This window comes from Mustela erminea, chromosome 16, assembly GCF_009829155.1.
Source record: "Mustela erminea isolate mMusErm1 chromosome 16, mMusErm1.Pri, whole genome shotgun sequence".
In the NCBI taxonomy this organism is placed as follows: Eukaryota; Metazoa; Chordata; class Mammalia; order Carnivora; family Mustelidae; genus Mustela; species Mustela erminea.
The window spans coordinates 3,644,861-3,664,480 of record NC_045629.1 but is presented as its reverse complement, the minus strand read 5'-3'; the positions used below and the strand labels follow the sequence as shown (position 1 = coordinate 3,664,480).

At 36.3% G+C, this 19,620-nt stretch overlaps 1 protein-coding gene across 2 annotated transcripts in view; it reads right to left on the bottom strand.

Moving 5' to 3' along the window:
• Positions 1 to 19,620, bottom strand: part of SNTG1 (syntrophin gamma 1) — a 954,619-nt gene that overhangs the window by 635,516 nt on the left and 299,483 nt on the right. The gene's annotated exons all lie outside the window — the stretch shown is intronic.

The following is a 19,620-nucleotide window of genomic DNA, read 5'->3' as shown; positions in this document are numbered from 1 at the left end:
GGACTTGCAGAGCCCCTGCAGATTTGACATGCAGAGTGGGCTCTGCAGCTCCTGGAGATTGTGTTGAGAATGAAGAAAATCTCTAATTCAGGTTCTGCTTGTCCCGTGTTGTCTAGTACAATCATCTCCAGAGAAATTACCAGTAGAAGCTCAGGCCAACAGTATGGCATGCTTTTCAAGATACTGAAAAGCTCTTAGGTGCAAGCAGCTACCAAAGTACATTAATTTCCCCCTTCTCACCTTCACAGCTGGCAAATTAAAAGTGGAAGACTGTCGTCCTGGTTTGCTCCTCCCCAGTACTATTTCTTTCTAACAGTCTAAAGTTGGTTTTTGAAATGAGGACTGGCCATCAAACAAGGGAGCTCACTGCAGTGCTATGGAGTGTGTGCTGCTATTGGGTGTGTGGCTCATTCCCAAAAGTAAACAAGTGTACGGATATACTACAGAACCACAAAAATAAATACAATAGTACTGGTAGGGCTGTATATACCCAAGGAACACAATTGGGAGGTTTCAAATGGACCCATTTGTAAGTGGCAACTAATTATGCAATAAAGATGCCACTAAAATCAATGGGGGAAATAGATTGTTTAGCAGATGGTTTTAGGAAATGTTCCACTATTAGGGAAAAAATTTAAACTGTATCCCCACATAATTCCATGTTCAAAGTATGAAACCAGATGTATTGAAAACATAAATGTGGAAGATAAAACAATAAAGATAATAGGAGATAATGAACTAGAATATTTTTATTCCCCACAGTGATAGTTTCATGCACCATCCTGGAGATTAATCTGGCAATACAGAATCTAATTATGTATGGGTAACCCTTAGGGCAAAGACAATGTGATCCTGGATAAAAATTGTGAAGACATTCTCATACAAGGAGTCAAAATTCTCAGAATTGAAATTTTTTTTACTTAGTATGATTTATGTTATAGGTATAGCACATATATCTTATTGAAAGTAAATATCTATGTGCCTATAAATGATGAAAACACACTGAATTTCAACTTGAAGTAAGTCAATAAGAGCATATGTGTTCGACATTTATCCCATGACATTTGAAGAGACAGAAAAATAATTTAGGAAAATGATTTGTGCTCCTCAGAAGAAAAATTCAATGACAAGTCAAACTTGAATTAGAAAAATAATACTTGCCTCACTTACTTGCCTCTCATAGTTCCACTGAATAAATTTATCTACATGCTTCTTAGAAATTTTAAAATTAGCACATCATTAAATTTTGAAGTTTATAATAGTGAAGGTATAATGAAAATGAAAAAAATGTAAATGTAAAAAATGTAAACTTACATGTATAGGAAGTGCAAGCAGATTCTTCCCTAATACTCAGAATTTACCAATAAAATATTTTAATTAAAACATTAATTTTAAGAAAGTCTTGGGATATAATATTAATATCAATAACCTGATCACAGATCTATATCCATCTATGTATATCGAGGTTATTTAACTAGAGTTAATTTCAGGAGTTCCTTTAGCTTAATAAAAAAATTACTCTTTTTTCCTAATGTCATTATCATTTCAGACTGCTGTATTTGGTGGAATTCTCCTACTAAATCACCTCTGTAAATTCTAGGAACGCCTAATCTAGGGTGACCAAAATTTACAAGAGTTTTTTTTTTTTTTTTATAAGCATGTATTTTTATCCCCAGGGGTACAGGTCTGTGAATCAGCACTCACCAGTCAGAATGGCTAAAATCAACAAGTCAGGAAATGACAGATGCTGGCGAGGATGCGGAGAAAGGGGAACCCTCCTACACTGTTGGTGGGAATGCAAGCTGGTGCAGCCACTCTGGAAAACAGCATGGAGGTTCCTCAGAATGTTGAAAATAGAACTGCCCTATGATCCAGCAATTGCACTATTGGGTATTTACCCTAAAGATACAAACGTAGTGATCCGAAGGGACACGTGCACCCGAATGTTTATAGCAGCAATGTCCACAATAGCCAAACTATGGAAAGAACCTAGATGTCCATCAACAGATGAATGGATCAAGAAGATGTGGTATATATACACAATGGAATACTATGCAGCCATCCAAAAGAAATGAAATCTTGCCATTTGCGACAACATGGATGGAACTAGAGTGTATCATGCTTAGCGAAATAAGTCAAGCAGAGAAAGACAACTATCATATGATCTCCCTGATATGAGGAAGTGGTGATGCAACATGGGGGCTTAAGTGGGTAGGAGAAGAATCAATGAAACAAGAGTTTTTTATTTAATGTCAAGGAAAGGGAACTGAAAAAGTACTCAGAAGGCTAGGACAGAAATGTGATTTGCCATCTTATAGCAAACTAAATATCTAGATGTTGAACTATACCATGTTCTTAGAATTGATAAGGATATATGAGGTCTTTATGAAGGTCTAATAAGATAATTTATAAAACCCAAATGCAAAAATGTATCATGCCTGGTAAAGGTAACAATCATCATGACTGTTCAGTTTAGAACTTTTTTTTAGAATCAGCCTTTAAGCTGTCTTTTCCTCCTATTTGAGTAACCTCTACTTCATTCCTCATTTACTCCAAGTCTGGCTCATTGAAGAAACAAAGAATTATCTGTTTGGCTAATTTGGATCAAAATATCTTCTGCTTTTTTTATTATTTATTTCATTCAGGAGAAGAATAAAGAAGTGAATAAAGAGGAAGGAGAATAGTTTTTCAGGGATATACTTGGCGAGTAGAGACGAAAATGTTTAATGGATGCATTTGTAAGTAGCAAAGAAAGAAAGAGAGAAAATCCTCTTATCTGAAAGATTCTGCTATGCTAATGTTTATTTTCTTAAAGTACAGAAATTAGCAGAAAGCTTACTTGACTTGAGCAAAAACGATCATTATATATTTATAACTACATATATGTGTGTATATATAAACACATGTATACAAATAACCATATAGATATATAGAAAATATATCTATATATCTACTGCTCAATAGTTTAAGGCAATTTTATCTACTCTTAATTGCAATTACTCATATGCAATTATGATTATATGTATACCTAAATATAGTGAAATACCTAAATATTTTAATCAAATACTAATATAATTAAAGGAGAAATAGACAAATGTACAGTAATAGAGGGGAATTTCAATACCATACTTTCAACAATGCACAGCTCATCCAGACAGAAACCAACAAGGAAACATTGGATTTGAACCTTACTTCAGGAAGACCATTTGATAAAATACAACACCTTTTCATGATAAAAACCCTCAACAAATTGGGTATAGAAGGAACATATCTCAACATAATAAGGGCCTTTTTTTTTTCCCCAAATTCAAAGCTATCATACTCAGTGGTAAAGGGCTGAAAGCTCTTCCTTCTGAGTGAAATAAGTCAAGCAGAGAGAGTAAATTAACATATGGTTTAGCTTATTTGTGGAGCATAAGGAATAACATGGAGGACATGGGGATATGGAGAAAAGTGAGTTGGGGGAAATTGGAGGGGGCAATGAACTATGAGAGACTGTGGACTCTAAGAAACAAACTGAGGGTTTTGGAGGGGATGGGGGTGGGAGGTTGGGTAAGCCTGGTGGTGGGTATTAAGGAGGGCACATACTGCATGGAGCACGGGGTGTGGTGCATAAACAATGAATTTTGGAACACTGAAAAGAAAAAAAAAAAAAGGAAAAGAAAAGGAAAGAAAAAGAAGCTCTTCCTTCAAGGTCAACAACAAAATAAGGAAGCTAACACTGCTGTTATTCAACATTGTACTAGAATTCCTAGCTAGAGCACTCAGGCAAGACGAAGAAATAAAAGGCATCCAAATCAGAATGGAAGGAAAAAAAACTGTCTTTATTAGCAGATAATAAGATGTTATATATAAGAAATTCTAAAGACGCAGAAAAGATCCCCCAAACCAGAAAACAAAACAAAACATTGGAACTAATCTACAATTTCAGTGAATTGCAGGAAATAAAATTAACATACAGAAATTAGTTGGTTTTCCATACACTACCAACAAAATATCTAAAAAAGAAATATTCATTATATTTTACAATAGTACCAAACCAATAAAATCTTCAGAAATAAACTTAACCAAGAAACTGAAAGATGTGTACAATGAAAATTACAAGACTCACAGAAAAAGATTAAAGAGGCTATAAACCAATGGAAAAATATCCCATGTTTGTGGATTGCAAAAATTGATATTGTTAAAATGTCCATGCTTGCCAAATCCATCCAGAGTCAATGCAATCCCTATGAAAATTCTAATGCCATTTTTTTCAAAGCAGTAGTAAAAATAACAATTCTAAAATTTTGTAGAACCAAAAAAGACCCCAAATAGCTAAAGGAAACCTGAAGAAGAAGAAAGCTGGAAGCATCACACTTCCTGATTTGAAATTAGGCAGCCATCAAAACAGTATGGCACTGGGATAAAAACAGACACATAAATCAATAGAACAGAATAAAAAGCTCCAGGTAAATAAAAACCACTTATCTTGTCTCCTAACAATGGAGCCAAAATATTCAATGGGAAAAGGACAGTCTCTTCAATAAGTGGTGTTGGGGAAATTGGATAACTACATGTAGAAAAGAGAAAATGGACCCTTATCTTACGTCACTCACACAAATTAACTTGAAATGGATTTAAGACTTAAATATAAGGACAGTAAACTCAAAACTCCTAAAAGAACACATTGAAAAAATGATCCTTGCTACTCGTTTTGCCAACTTTTTTTTTTTATATATGCACCAAACACAAATAACAAAAGAAAAAAATAAACAAGTGGGACTACTTTGAACAAAATCTCCTGCACAGCAAAGGAAACAATCACCAAATTGAAAAGACAACCTATTGAATGGAAGAAAATGTTAGCAAACCAGGTATTGGATAAGGGTTTAATATCCAAAATATAAGAGGATGCATATAATTCAATAGCAAACACAATCTGATTGGGGCACCTGGGTGCCTCAGTTGGTTAAGAATCTGTCTTTGAAAAAAAAAAAATAAAATAAAAAATAAAAAAAAATAAAAAAAAAAAAAAGAATCTGTCTTTGGCTCAGGTCATGAACTCAGAGTCCTGGAATCCAGGCCTACATCAGGCTCACCACTCAGCGGGAAGCCTGCTACTCCCTCTCCCACTGTCCCTCCACTCCTGCTTGTGCTTTCACTATTTCTCTTTCTCTCTCAAATAAATAAAATCTTTAAAAAATGATTAAAAATGGACAAAGAAATTGAAGAGACTTTTTTTTAAGCACATAGAAATGGCCAACAGATCCTTGAAATGGTGCTTTGAATCATTCATCATCAGAGAAATGCAAATAAAGAAGCACAATGAGATATTACCTCATCCTATTAGAATGACTATTAGCAAAAAGACAAGAGAAACCTATGTTGGCAAGGATTTGGAGAGAAAGGAATCCTTGTGTACTATTGGTGGGAATGTAAATTGGTGAAACCACTAGAGAAAACAGTATGAATTTGCTGAAGAAATTAAAAAATGGGAAAAGCAAGTGATCCAAGAATCCCACTTCTGGGTATGTATCCAAAAGAAATGTAAATAAGATAATAAGATATCCTATGTTTATTGAAGCATTATTCACAATAATGAAGATATGGAAATAATCCAAGTGTCAATGGATGAAAGGATAAAGAAGATGATTTTTTAAAATACAATGTAATATTACTCAGCAATGAGAAATAAACAAATTTTGCCATTTACAACAATGTGGATACTCCATGACGGTATTGTGTTAAGCAAGATAAATCAGAGAAAGACAAATTCTGTATTCTATCACTTATATGTGAAATCTAAAAAAAGCCAAACTCCTAGAAACTGGGAGTAGAACAGTGGTTACCAGCAGCTGGGTGTGTGGGAAAGGGAAGATACTGATAAAAGTGTACAAACCTGCAGTTAGGAGATTAATAAGTTCTGGAGATCCAATCTACAGTGTTGTGTTTATAGTTAATACTGTATCATATACTTCAAAGTTATAAGACACTAGGTCTTAAATATTCTCACAACAGAAAAAAATAATTATGTGGTGTAATGGTTGTATTAGCTTATGTTACACTGGTGATCGTACTGCAATATATAAATGTATTAAATCATCACAGTCTTCACCTTATACTTACACAGTATTATATGTCAATAAAAAAGCTTTTCTCAAGGAAAAAAAAAAATTCAACCTGAAGATTATATTGCAAACATACTACTGCATAAAAAACTGATAGCTCAGAACTGATATTCTAGAGAGTAACCTATCCAAGTTCAGAGGTTTTTTTTTTTAAATTTTTAATTTTTTATTTTTTATAAACATATAATATATTTTTATCCCCAGGGGTACAGGTCTGTGAATCGCCAGGTTTACACACTTCACAGCACTCACCAAAGCATAGACCCTCCCCAATGTCCATAACCCCACCCCCCTTCACCCAACCCCTCCCTCCCCCCCAGCAACCCTCAGTTTGTTTTGTGAGATTAAGAGTCACATATGGTTTGTCTCCCTCCCAATCCCATCCTGTTTCACAAATTCAGAGTTATTTTTTTCTTCAGAGCTTTCTTAGGGAAAAAAATAATACCTTTGAAACAAAGACATACTCAGGATGCAAGTATTTTTTCCTACTCACCTCAGAGTAACTTATATAGCAGCCAATTAAACATTTAATTAAACAAACAACATGTAAGAGCTTGTTCTCAATTAGGAGAGCTCTGTTTCTTCGAATGCAAACATAGATCAAGAATCCCTGGATGTTTTCTATTTCTATAGTCGCTGAGAACTTCATGAATATGATCTTGGAACAAAATCATGATTTAGACATCCAGCTTAGGAAAAGTTCCATTTTATATATGAAATTAGATTCTCTCTAGAACTTAAAACTATCACCAGAGGGAAACATTTTTCTTCCAATTCTATGTCTATGTTTACATAACAGAGGTGGTCTTCAAACACAGTGTTTCCTGAAAATGATAGTTTTCTTATCATTTTTCATAGTATTTATATAATATTAAGAATGGCATAATTTATTAGTATTAATTTTAATTGACATCTAATATTAATCATATTTTATATGCTTTGTTCAAATAGTTAAAATTAACACATTGTATCACCTTAGGAAAATTCAGGGAACATTACAGCAAGTTCTTTGGCAATGAAAGCATTTAACCTCTAGGATATATATTTTTTTAATTCTGATCTGCATTATTTTGTTATCCAAGAACAGCTTATCCCCACTCGCAGTCAGTATGAATCTATATAATTTATTTTTCTTCCTTTGGCCTCAAACTATTCTTTGGCCTCAAACTATAAAAGAATAGTTTATACCGATTGAAGAATAGTTTATACCGATTCTCCATCCTACAGTAAAAATATTACAATAATGATAATATAAAGTAATATTATAAAATAGGAGAAAAACATAACTAAAAGTGAGCTTTTCATAAAAACATTAAGAAAATTTTTATTGTAAAGCAGAATTTCCTATTAAAATTAATGTACAGGGCCACCTGGGTGGTTCAGTTATTAAGCGTCTACCTTCAGCTAAGGTCATGATCCCAGGACCCCGGGTTCTAGCCCTGCATTGGGCTCCCTGCTCAGCGGGAAGCCTACTTCTCCCTCTCCCACTCCCCTGCTCCTGTTCCCTCTCTCACTGTGTCTCTGTCAAACAGATAAATAAAATCGTTAAAAAAGAAATAACATATGAATCTATACATTTATTTTTTGTTCTTTTTTCCTTTTACATTCCCAGAGCTTAAGATTCTTTCAATGAACCACTTTTATTTAAATAACTTTATTTGAACAATTTAAATATTTCCTCACGGCAGCTGTACTCAACGTGTTCAAAAGAATTAATGATCAATAGTCTCTCTGCACTAAAGTTATTATCCAGAGAATCATGAAAAGGAAAGTTAAACCCTTAAAGTGAGAAATGTTAAATTATTTTTAAAATGAGGCTATTTGACTGATAATGGTTTAAATGCCTCAGTAGCTTACTTAAGCAAACTGAAGTCTAAGCTTGTAATGCCTCAAGCTTAAGAAATCGAAACCAAAGGACAACCAATCACAAACACCTAACTAGATTTTCACAAATAAGACAACTGCTTAAGTTAGAGCCAATCACATAGTTTCTTTGTCTTGCTTCTGCCTCTTCTATAAAACTCTTCCCCCAAAATAATGAATACTGTTATGCTGAAAATAAATAAAAAATAAAGTTAAAAACAAACAAACAAACAAACAAAAAACCTCTTCCCCCAGTTCCTGTTACCAACCACTTCTGGTCTGGCAGTGCCCAACCGGAATCAATGTTGGCTCACATAAACTCTTAAAATGTTTAATAAGCCTCATTTCATCTTTTAACAGTAGCAAAGTAAAACTCTTCTTTCAGTCTGTCCCATTAGTAATTTTGACTAGTGAGCTTGCACCACATTCACCGGTTACTTGTCCTACCATTCCATATAAACAAATTCAAGGACACTGATATGGACACACACACACACACACACACACTCATGCACGCACACACTCAGTAATATATGATTCATGTTAAAGGAGACTCATCCTAGACCTGAATAATGATATGACCTAGTATTACACAGAAACATTCTTCTACTTTGATACTTGTTTCAAGTCTTTTAAATGACACTGTAGGTTGCTAAAGGTCAAAGAGAAAACAGAAGTGTGAAGAAGATCATAAACAATGTTAACAGACTATTAGGTAGGAAATTTTACCGAATATCTGTAAACATTTTAAAAAATGATTAGACCATTCTCCTGACATATGGGGGGTTTGATTCTACTTTGGAATAAAGATTTTATGGAGTTAAAACTTTTTAAGGCTACAACCAAAAAATACCTGGAATAGATTGAATAGATTCTGGATGCACAAGGACAATTCAGAAGGTTAATCTAGAAGCATGCCAAATCTCAGAGAAGAAGTGCATCACTGTGGTGCTGTGGTGACTTTTAGCTGCCATCTGGACCTGCTGAATGTATGGGTGGCCATTACGTCTTTCATCTGTCCATAGTAGACCAGGGCACTACACCACCATTATGCATCCCTCTAAGTCTTTTTAAATTTTTCAAATGACTGAGTGTATTGGTCCTTAGTATTCATTCTATCACTATGAAAATTTCTTCTACCCTTCAGCTTCCAATATTACCCCCTGTTGTTTGTATTCTTTTAAATGTGGTAGACTGAGAAAAGAGAGGGAAGGCTTGGATTAAAAAATACAGTGGCATGTATTTAAAAAGGAGAACGTTTGCAACCAACAGAGTATCTCAAATTGTGCACACACACAATGGCTCTAAGAATGAGTAGCTGTAATAAGTAGAGATAATACAGACTACCCCTCAAGCCCCACAAAAGATGTTGAAATGATAACTGCGATCTTTATAGATCTGAACTCTTTAAAACTCTTCAAAAAAAAAAAAAACTGGAGAAGGGAGTCTGCGGAGGAGTCAAGATGGCGGAGAAGTAGCAGACTGAGACTGCTTCAGCTAGCCGGAGATCAGCTAGATAGCTTATCTAAAGATTGCAAACACCTGAAAATCCATCGGCAGATCGAAGAGAAGAAGAACAGCAATTCTGGAAACAGAAAAACAACCACTTTCTGAAAGGTAGGACCGGCGGAGAAGTGAATCCAAAGCGACGGGAAGATAGACCCCGGGGGGAGGGGCCGGCTCCCGGCAAGTGGCGGAGCAACGGCGCACAAAATCAGGACTTTTAAAAGTCTGTTCCGCTGAGGGACATCGCTCCAGAGGCTAAACCGGGGCGAAGCCCACGCGGGTTCAGCGTGGCCTCAGGTCCCGCAGGGTCACAGAAGGATCAGGGGTGTCTGAGTGTCGCAGACCTTGCGGGTATTGGAACGGGAAAGCCGGCTACAGAGACAGAGCCGACAGTAAGCTCACAGCTCGGTGTTACCTTGAACTGGTCGCAGGCTCGGAGAGCTCGGAGCGCGGCCGGAGGTCAGGCAGACGGGAGTAACTGGGCGCTGTTCTCTGAGGGCGCACTGAGGAGTGCGGCCCTGGGCTCTCGGCTCCTCCGGGCCGGAGACCAGGAGGCCGCCATTTGTATTCCCGTCCTCCGGAACTCTACCGAAAGCGCTCAGGGAACAAAAGCTCCTGAAAGCAAACCCGAGCGGATTACTCACCCCGGCCCCGGGTAAGGGCGGTGTAATTCCGCCTGGGGCAAAGACACTTGAGAATCACTACACCAGGCCCCTCCCCCAGAAGATCAACAAGAAATCCAGCCAAGACCAAGTTCACCTACCAAGGAGTGCGGTTTCAATACCAAGGAGAGCAGCAGAATTCCAGAGGAGGAGAAAGCCAAGCACGGAACTCATGGCTTTTTCCCTGTGATTTTTTTTTTAGTCTTGCAGTTAATTCAATTTTTTCTTTTTCATTTTTTTGTTTTTTTCTTTTCTCGCCTTCGGGTAAATTTTTTTTTTTTTAACTGTTACCTTTTTCTTTTGGAACGATTTTTTACTAGTTTATCTAGTATATATATTTTTTCATTTTTACATTTTTCTCAGGTGTTTTCCTTTTTTTTTTTAATTCTTTTCTTTTCTTTTTTCTTTTTTTTTTCTTTCTTTTTTCTTTTTTTTTCTTTCTTCCTTTTTGAACCTCTTTTTATCCCCTTTCTCCCCCCTCACGATTTTGGATCTCTTCTAATTTGGTTAAAGCATTTTTTCCTGGGGTTGTTGCCACCCTTTTAGTATTTTACTTGCCCCTTCATATACTCTTATCTGGACAAAATGACAAGACGGAAAAATTCAACACAAAAAAAAGAACAAGAGGCAGTACCGAAGGCTAGGGACCTAATCAATACAGACATTGGTAATATGTCAGATCTAGAGTTCAGAATGACAATTCTCAAGGTTCTAGCTGGGCTTGAAAAAGGCATGGAAGATATTAGAGAAACCCTCTCGAGAGATATAAAAGCCCTTTCTGGAGAAATAAAAGAACTAAAATCTAACCAAGTTGAAATCAAAAAAGCTATTAATGAAGTGCAATCAAAAATGGAGGCTCTCACTGCTAGGATAAATGAGGCAGAAGAAAGAATTAGTGATATAGAAGACCAAATGACAGAGAATAAAGAAGCTGAGCAAAAGAGGGACAAACAGCTACTGGACCACGAGGGGAGAATTCGAGAGATAAGTGACACCATAAGACGAAACAATATTAGAATAATTGGGATTCCAGAAGAAGAAGAAAGAGAGAGGGGAGCAGAAGGTATACTGGAGAGAATTATTGGGGAGAATTTCCCCAATATGGCAAAGGGAACGAGCATCAAAATTCAGGAGGTTCAGAGAACGCCCCTCAAAATCAATAGGAATAGGCCCACACCCCGTCACCTAATAGTAAAATTTACAAGTCTCAGTGACAAAGAGAAAATCCTGAAAGCAGCCTGGGAAAAGAAGTCTGTAACATACAATGGTAAAAATATTAGATTGGCAGCTGACTTATCCACAGAGACCTGGCAGGCCAGAAAGAGCTGGCATGATATTTTCAGAGCACTAAACGAGAAAAACATGCAGCCAAGAATACTATATCCAGCTAGGCTATCATTGAAAATAGAAGGAGAGATTAAAAGCTTCCAGGACAAACAAAAACTGAAAGAATTTGCAAATACCAAACCAGCTCTACAGGAAATATTGAAAGGGGTCCTCTAAGCAAAGAGAGAGCCTACAAGTGGTAGATCAGAAAGGAACAGAGACCATATACAGTAACAGTCAACTTACAGGCAATACAATGGCACTAAATTCATATCTCTCAATAGTTACCCTGAATGTTAAATGGGCTAAATGCCCCTGTCAAAAGACACAGGGTATCAGAATGGATAAAAAAACAAAACCCATCTATATGTTGCCTCCAAGAAACTCATTTTAAGCCCGAAGACACCTCCAGATTTAAAGTGAGGGGGTGGAAAAGAATTTACCATGCTAATGGACATCAGAAGAAAGCAGGAGTGGCAATCCTTATATCAGATCAATTAGATTTTAAGCCAAAGACTATAATAAGAGATGAGGAAGGACACTATATCATACTCAAAGGGTCTGTCCAACAAGAAGATTTAACAATTTTAAATATCTATGCCCCCAACGTGGGAGCAGCCAACTATATAAACCAATTAATAACAAAATCAAAGAAACACATCAACAATAATACAATAATAGTAGGGGACTTTAACACTCCCCTCACTGAAATGGACAGATCATCCAAGCAAAAGATCAGCAAGGAAATAAAGGCCTTAAACGACACACTGGACCAGATGGACATCACAGATATATTCAGAATATTTCATCCCAAAGCAACAGAATACACATTCTTCTCTAGTGCACATGGAACATTCTCCAGAATAGATCACATCCTCGGTCCTAAATCAGGACTCAACCGGTATCAAAAGATTGGGATCATTCCCTGCATATTTTCAGACCACAATGCTCTAAAGATAGAACTCAACCACAAAAGGAAGTTTGGAAAGAACCCAAATACATGGAGACTAAACAGCATCCTTCTAAAGAATGAATGGGTCAACCGGGAAATTAAAGAAGAATTGAAAAAAATCATGGAAACAAATGATAAGAAAATACAACGGTTCAAAATCTGTGGGACACAACAAAGGCAGTCCTGAGAGGAAAATATATAGCGGTACAAGCCTTTCTCAAGAAACAAGAAAGATCTCAGGTACACAACCTAACCCTACACTTAAAGGAGCTGGAGAAAGAACAAGAAAGAAACCCTAAGCCCAGCAGGAGAAGAGAAATCATAAAGATCAGAGCAGAAATCAATGAAATAGAAACCAAAAAAACAATAGAACAAATCAACGAAACTAGGAGCTGGTTCTTTGAAAGAATTAATAAAATTGATAAACCCCTGGCCCGACTCATCAAAAAGAAAAGAGAAAGGACCCAAATAAATAAAATCATGAATGAAAGAGGAGAGATCACAACTAACACCAAAGAAATACAAACTATTATAAGAACATACTATGAGCAACTCTACGCCAATAAATTTGACAATCTGGAAGAAATGGATGCATTCCTAGAAACATATAAACTACCACAACTGAACCAGGAAGAAATAGAAAGCCTGAACAGACCCATAACCAGTAAGGAGATTGAAACAGTCATTAAAAATCTCCAAACAAACAAAAGCCCAGGGCCAGACGGCTTCCCGGGGGAATTCTACCAAACATTTAAAGAAGAACTAATTCCTATTCTCCTGAAACTGTTCCAAAAAATAGAAATGGAAGGAAAACTTCCAAACTCATTTTATGAGGCCAGCATCACCTTGATCCTAAAACCAGACAAGGATCCCACCAAAAAAGAGAGCTATAGACCGATATCCTTGATGAACACAGATGCGAAAATACTCAACAAAATACTAGCCAATAGGATTCAACAGTACATTAAAAAGATTATTCACCACGACCAAGTGGGATTTATTCCAGGGCTGCAAGGTTGGTTCAACATCCGCAAATCAGTCAATGTGATACAACACATCAATAAAAGAAAGAACAAGAACCATATGATACTCTCAATAGATGCTGAAAAAGCATTTGACAAAGTACAGCATCCCTTCCTGATCAAAACTCTTCAAAGTGTAGGGATAGAGGGCACATACCTCAATATCATCAAAGCCATCTATGAAAAACCCACCGCAAATATCATTCTCAATGGAGAAAAACTGAAAGCTTTCCCGCTAAGGTCAGGAACACGGCAGGGATGTCCATTATCACCACTGCTATTCAACATAGTACTAGAGGTCCTAGCCTCAGCAATCAGACAACAAAAGGAAATTAAAGGCATCCAAATCGGCAAAGAAGAAGTCAAATTATCACTCTTCGCAGATGATATGATACTATATGTGGAAAACCCAAAAGACTCCACTCCAAAACTGCTAGAACTTATACAGGAATTCAGTAAAGTGTCAGAATATAAAATCAATGCACAGAAATCAGTTGCATTTCTCTACACCAACAGCAAGACAGAAGAAAGAGAAATTAAGGAGTCAATCCCGTTTACAATTGCACCCAAAACCATAAGATACCTAGGAATAAACCTAACCAAAGAGACACAGAATCTATACTCAGAAAACTATAAAGTACTCATGAAAGAAATTGAGGAAGACACAAAGAAATGGAAAAATGTTCCATGCTCCTGGATTGGAAGAATAAATATTGTGAAAATGTCTATGCTACCTAAAGCAATCTACACATTTAATGCAATTCCTATCAAAGTACCATCCATCTTTTTCAAAGAAATGGAACAAATAATGCTAAAATTTATATGGAACCAGAAAAGACCTCGAATAGCCAAAGGGATATTGAAAAAGAAAGCCAACGTTGGTGGCATCACAATTCCGGACTTCAAGCTCTATTACAAAGCTGTCGTCATCAAGACAGCATGGTACTGGCACAAAAACAGACACATAGATCAATGGAACAGAATAGAGAGCCCAGAAATAGACCCTCAACACTATGGTCAACTAATCTTCGACAAAGCAGGAAAGAATGTCCAATGGCAAAAAGACAGCCTCTTCAATAAATGGTGCTGGGAAAATTGGACAGCCACATGCAGAAAAATGAAATTGGACCATTTCCTTACACCACACACAAAAATAGACTCAAAATGGATGAAGGACCTCAATGTGCGAAAGGAATCCATCAAAATCCTTGAGGAGAACACGGGCAGCAACCTCTTTGACCTCAACCGCAGCAACATCTTCCTAGGAACAACGCAAAAGGCAAGGGAAGCAAGGGCAAAAATGAACTATTGGGATTTCATCAAGATCAAAAGCTTTTGCACAGCAAAGGAAACAGTTAACAAAATCAAAAGACAACTGACAGAATGGGAGAAGATATTTGCAAACGACATATCAGATAAAGGACTAGTGTCCAGAATCTATAAAGAACTTAGCAAACTCAACACCCAAAGAACAAAGAATCCAATCAAGAAATGGGCAGAGGACATGAACAGACATTTCTGCAAAGAAGACATCCAGATGGCCAACAGACACATGAAAAAGTGCTCCATATCACTCGGCATCAGGGAAATACAAATCAAAACCACAATGAGATATCACCTCACACCAGTCAGAATGGCTAAAATAAACAAGTCAGGAAATGACAGATGCTGGCGAGGATGCGGAGAAAGGGGAACCCTCCTACACTGTTGGTGGGAATGCAAGCTGGTACAGCCACTCTGGAAAACAGCATGGAGGTTCCTCAAAATGTTGAAAATAGAACTGCCCTATGACCCAGCAATTGCACTATTGGGTATTTACCCTAAGGATACAAACGTAGTGATCCAAAGGGGCACATGCACCCGAATGTTTATAGCAGCAATGTCCACAATAGCCAAACTATGGAAAGAACCTAGATGTCCATCAACAGATGAATGGATCAAGAAGATGTGGTATATATACACAATGGAATACTATGCAGCCATCAAAAGAAATGAAATCTTGCCATTTGCGACAACATGGATGGAACTAGAGCGTATCATGCTTAGCGAAATAAGTCAAGCAGAGAAAGACAACTATCATATGATCTCCCTGATATGAGGAAGTGGTGATGCAACATGGGGGCTTAAGTGGGTAGGAGAAGAATCAATGAAACAAGATGGGATTGGGAGGGAGACAAACCATAATTGACTTTTAATCACACAAAACAAACTGAGGGTTGCTGGGGGGAGGGGGTTGGGGAGAAGGGGGTGGGATTATGGACATTGGGGAGGGTATGTGCTTTGGTGAGTGCTGTGAAGTGTGTAAACCTGGTGATTCACAGACCTGTACCCCTGGGGATAGAGTATTACGCCTCCATCAGAAAGGATGAATACCCAACTTTTGTAGCATCATGGACGGGACTGGAAGAGATTATGCTGAGTGAAATAAGTCAAGCAGAGAGAGTCAACTATCATATGGTTTCACTTATTTGTGGAGCATAACAAATAGCATGGAGGACATGGGGACTTAGAGTGGAGAAGGGAGTTGGGGGAAATTGGAAGGGGAGGTGAACCATGAGAGACTATGGACTCTGAAAAACAATCTGAGGGTTTTGAAGGGACGGGGGGTGGGAGGTTGGGGTACCAGGTGGTGGGTATTATAGAGGGCACGGATTGCATGGAGCACGGGGTGTGGTGCAAAAATAATGAATACCGTTATGCTGGAAATAAAAATAAATTAAAAAAAAATAATAAAAAAAAAATAAAATAAAATAAAAGAAATTTAAAAAAAAAAAAAACTCTTAAAAAGACTGTCATTATTTGAAATCCTGGAAGAGTCTTTTAAAATAATTTTATAGGGACACCTGGGTGGCTCAGTTGGTTAGACGACTGCCTTTGGCTCAGGTCATGATCCCGGAGTCCCGGGATCGAGTCCCGCATCGGGCTCCCAGCTTCATGGGGAGTCTGCTTCTCCCTCTGACCTTCTCCTCACTCATGCTCTCTCTCACTGTCTCTCTCTTACAAATAAATAAATAAAATCTTTAAAATAAAATAAAATAAAATAATTTTATAGGAGTAGATCCTCTTGGCTGATCTGAAGGATGACAATGTTAAGGTATCATGATGCATTTAAACCATGCATTTTTTGAAGAGCCTGAAAATTAATTTACCTTCTGCTTGACTCATGGAAAATATCATCTGAACACCAAAATTATTAAAGGTAAAAGCATTTTCGAAGTTATGCAATGCAACAAATTACCCCACAGGAAACATTCCTTCATTATTTCTTACATTTTGCTGTTTGTGGTTTTCCTTAAACAGTTGCTATGTATGTAGTTCACCATAATCCTGGCACCTCTTAGTTTTCTCAAAATATTTCCAATATCAGTCATCTCCAGTGTAAAGAATTGCCTTTGTCTTTTTTCTTACTTATATACTTTTAAGTGTTTTAAATTAGTTAATCCCTTCTTAACGTATGTCTGATTGGTTCAAAGAGAGAGGTCCTGAGTGAGTAACTTAGAAACAAATGGGCTCATGAACAGTTCTGAGACCTTTAGACAAGATACTTGCCCTGAGACTAAAGCCCTGTCACAGCCCTGAGATGGAGGTCCCAACCAAGCTGTGTCAGATTTCCCACCCACTGAAACCTTGAGATAAATACTAACTATGCGCTATTTTAAGCCATTTAGTCTGTGCTAATTTATTACACGTCAATGTATAACTAAAACAGTGTCCTGAAATTATGGACAAAATTTTACAGCCATGACAGCAACAGAAACTTACTGTTATTAAGAAGGCTATATAAAATAATAAAGAAATTCAAACCAACGATTCAAATACGCATACATTTCGTGATGTCTTGGCATGCTGAATCCACTTTTTTCTGAAGTCTAAACTAAAATTTGCTTGCTTTGGTACACCATCTTTCATAGATATTTCTTGAAGGACTTATCACATTGGAATCTGACCCACACTTAAGAAATAAATACTATTTTAAAGTCAACAGCAAGATTTTCATTATTGAAATTTTTCACATTGAAAATAAATAACATTATCTTTTTAATCGCACGAAGAATAATCTATACAGCACATCTTTGGCTCATCACCTAAATTCAAGCAACAAATTTAACAGTAATAGGTATTCAATGAACGATTTTAAGGGCAAGAGACAAAGTAGATTATAATAAGGTGATTCTCCAAAAACAGACTTAAGCTAAATAGATTGTCAAGTTTTAGAGCAGCAAGTTGGTTTCTGGTACTCTTTCTTTGTGAGAGAAACCAGCATATTTGGTTTGTGGTTTGATACTTGTCCCATCTAAGTGTAAACAATGTGTATTTCTTCTAACTTGATAGAAATTAGATAGTTGTCTAACTTGTAACATATGTAATTAAGACACTTTTAACCATATTTAATTAGGAAAAAAGTGGAAAATGAAGTTTCTAGTGGTTTTAAGGTAATATGCTTTGTTATGCTTTATAATTCTCTTAAGGCTTTTCTGCATTTAATTAAACATAAAATGCATAAAAGTTCATTTGAAAACAGATCTTGGTCACTTATTAAATTGTGGTCTATTTGACAAAAGGTTATGTATGTAATCTTTCCTTAGACTTTCATTTGTGCCATCTTGTTCATCTTGAGAAGATCAAATGATATATGAAAGGCAACTGGTGGACTACATTCATAAAAGATACTCAATTATAATAATTCATATATTTTTGTTACTAAAGACATTAAGTTCTTATATTACAGATTCAACTCATAAAGACTTAAGACTTTAGGTTGTAGCTTAGAAAGAGGACGACTGCCCCTTTCTAAACTCCAATAGTACTGAAACTGGAAGAGTTGTCTTTCTAATAAATTATACTGATGAATGTTTTGATCAAGGAATTTTAATCCTTATATTACAGTAGGAAGATAGAGTACTCAAAGGCTTTAACACAGCACTTAAAATAATGTCATTGTCCTAAGAGAATCTCTATTTAAGAAAAAAAAAAAAAGCTTTCAAATAACAGAAGATAAATTGAAACCATAGTAAAGTCTCCTAATTAAAATTGATGTTTTAGTATTTTTTAAATATTAAAAATGAAGTTCTGTTTTAAAATAGATTAACAAATTCTGCATTCATTGCTTACTTTACCTGCTTAGAAATATTTGAGACAGTACAAACTTAATTCTTTTGTTAATATGGTACATAAATAAAGCAAATGAACACACTATCAGAGAAAAACATGATTAAATTTATATATTTCTCTCAGAGGTAATTCCATATTTACGCCTATAGGCAGCACACATTAATCCTTGGGCTAAGTGTAATTAGAATGTAACAATGGAATGGGGCACTTCTTTGTCTTACAGATGACATAACTAAGGCTCAAGGAAAGGAAGTAAATTTCTCAAATTGATAAAGTAGATGAATAGTTGAGCTAGACTCCCGACATCCCAAGCCAATAGAATCTGTGGTTTTGTTCTAAAACAAACAAAAACTTTTGGTTGTGCTTTTCTGCTATGCTCAGCATGACTCATGCTCTCCATGGCCTTTTTCTGGACAAATTAGGCCACACATAGCCACCTCCATGGCTTCTCTGACTCTATGTAATCTAGTAATACTGGGAGGTAAATTAAGGCAGCAACATTTGGAAATCTTGTGTTTCTTTCTTTTTTTTTTTTTTTTGTCCTGTCATAATATGCTAATTTATTGAAGGACAAACATCTCATAGTAATTCGTATCACTGTTCTCAGCTCAAGAATAATTTCTCCCTCATAATTCTACATTAAAAATACATCTTTTTCAGTATCATTTGCAGCTAATTAACCAAAGACAACAGAGTAAGTGATTTGCCAAGTTATTTCAAATTGCTCTTGTGAAAAAATTGAATAATACTGATTGATCTGGCATACTAGAACAACCCATGCCAAGAACTCACTGTTTCAAAATTAATAACAATTTGCAAAGCATTCTTTTCCCTTTGTCCTACAATGTTGATTCCAGTCAAACTAAAATGAGAATAAAAATAATTTTTAGAATAAAATCTTGGTCTTCTAACCATCACCAACCAGCTTGTCTGACATCAGAGAGACTTTTGTCCCCTGAAAAATCACAGTCTAATATGTAATACAAAACATGCTAATGTTTTTGACAAAAAAATTTCATAAAACTGTGAGGTTTCAAAGAAATGTGCATTTATGATGTATGGCAAGA